The sequence below is a fragment of the Salvelinus namaycush genome, chromosome 21 (assembly GCF_016432855.1).
Source record: "Salvelinus namaycush isolate Seneca chromosome 21, SaNama_1.0, whole genome shotgun sequence".
NCBI classification, from domain to species: Eukaryota; Metazoa; Chordata; class Actinopteri; order Salmoniformes; family Salmonidae; genus Salvelinus; species Salvelinus namaycush.
The window spans coordinates 23,076,944-23,079,510 of NC_052327.1; positions in this window are offsets into that span (position 1 = coordinate 23,076,944).

Consider the following 2,567-nt stretch of genomic DNA (forward strand, 5'->3'; position numbering starts at 1 on the left):
CACCCACAATAACATCTGCTAAACATGTGTATGTGACCGTGTTGAAGCCCAAAAGTCGGTATGCTTTGTTAAATTGGTTGTGTGGTGCATTGGCACAGAAACCTTTTGGTGGAAAATATGTTGCACAGATTTTAAATAGACTGAACAAAAATATAAATGCAACATTCAACACTTTCAAAGTTACAGTTCATATAAGGAACTCAGTCAATTAAAATAAATAAATGAGGCCCTAATCTATGGACTTCACATTACTGGGAATATATATATATGCATCTATTGGTGATATTTCATTTTTTTTAAAGGTAGGGGCGTGGATTAGAAAACCAGTCAAAATCTAAACACGCTGTCGTACACGTCGATCCAGAGCATCCCAAACGTGCTCAATGGGGGACATGTCTGATAAGTATGCAGGCCATGGAAGAACTGGCACATTTTCAGCTTCCAGGAATTGTGAACAGTTCCTTGCGACATGGGGCCGTGTATTATCATGCAGAAACATGAGGTAATGACGGCGGATAAATGGCACGACAATGGGCCATAGGATCTTGTCACGGTATCACTGTGTCTTCAAATTGCCATCCATAAAATGCAATTGTGTTCGTTGTCTGTACCCTAACCCCGCCGCCAACCACTCTGTTCACAACGTTGATATCAGCAAACTGCTCGCCCACATGACACCATACATTGTGTTGTGTGACAAAACGGAACATTTTAGAGTGGCATTTTATTGTCCCCAGCACAAGGTGCACCTGTGTAATGATCATGCTGTTTAATCAGCTTCTTGATATGCCACACCAAACATATAAACCCCAAAAAAATGTGTACACAACATTTTAGAGAAATAAGCTTTTTGTGTGTATGGCACATTTTTGGGATCTTTTATTTCAGCTCATGAAACATGGGACCAACACGTTAGATGTTGTGCTTATATTTTTGTCCACTATAATTATAAATATGGCATCAAAATGTTGAAAATCTGATTTCCCCCTAGCTGATAATTGTCTGCAGCCAGCTCTGATCGTGGTGTAGGCCTAATGAAACAGGCAGGGAGAGTGAGCACATCCGTGGTGTAGGCCTAATGAAACAGGCAGGGAGAGTGAGCACATCCGTGGTGTAGGCCTAATGAAACAGGCAGGGAGAGTGAGCACATCCGTGGTGTAGGCCTAATGAAACAGGCAGGGAGAGTGAGCACATCCGTGGTGTAGGCCTAATGAAACAGGCAGGGAGAGTGAGCACATCCGTGGTGTAGGCCTAATGAAACAGGCAGGGAGAGTGAGCACATCCGTGGTGTAGGCCTAATGAAACAGGCAGGGAGAGTGAGCACATCCGTGGTGTAGGCCTAATGAAACAGGCAGGGAGAGTGAGCACATCCGTGGTGTAGGCCTAATGAAACAGGCAGGGAGAGTGAGCACATCCGTGGTGGTTGGCAAACTCTACCCTCCAGGTTGTAGCCCTGCGTGGCATCGACTTAGATTGGACCAGCCCCCCCCAAAAAATCATTTTGACCTGTCCCTAAGAAGCTATTTTTGTTTATTTTGAATTGAAAATAATCACAGTAAGGTACTTAATGTCACCCAGAAAATATTTGATATTGAGATTTTAAAAAACATATGCATTGGGCCTTTGAGTAAAACAGGTGATAAATCATCTGAAAACATGACTGGAATGCAAGTTTAATTTCAGAACCAGAGCATTGCAAAAGGTACTGGGTTGTACTTTCCAGAATATTTTTCCTTCAAGATGCTTATGGTGAATTAACAAAGGCATTAAGGAATAATGATATAGCTGACAAACAAAATTAATTTATTACATTTTGGCAAAATTGTAAACACAACACTATACTTACTGCACATGCATATACTGTACACCACACACCAGTACATAGCTTATTTATCATTACAATCATGAGTTTAGCATTTCGTTATAGCACTTTCAAATCAAATACAATTCTAAGCTTGAGTTTACAGCGCACCGATGATGCAATATCAAAGTGGCAAGCTTTCTAGCTCCCAATAATAGTAACAAAATCAAATCAGCCCAAAATATACAGCTTTTTAGAGTACAAATAATGCTACAAAATCATATCAGCAAATCAATAAACTGAGTAAGCAGTTAGATAAAGAGCGTTTCGTTAAAGCACACATTTGTTTCTTTGGCAGTTATGTTGGAGAATGTTATAATTAGCCATAACAAAGAGAATGATGTTCTACTTTTCAAATCCATGATCAACATTAATTATGTTTTAACAGTTTTTTGGAAAAATGACACAAGTATTCTTGATTTATCTCAATGATGTAGGGAGAATGGATACGTGCTTTTCTTTCAAGCTAGATTCCTTAGTTGCTACATACATTTTTGACTTATTGAAGAATATAATTTATAAATGCCTCATGAACTTAGTTCAACTGTCGTACCCCATCAGAACAAAGTATACCCTTGTTTTACTCCGATGTTTGTAAATAACGTAAATGTAAACAAACACGGTATTGATATCAAACTCTACATTTGATATCATGGATGGTCAGTCCTTGCTTCCATAGCTCTGTCTATGTATTTGAGTGTTACCT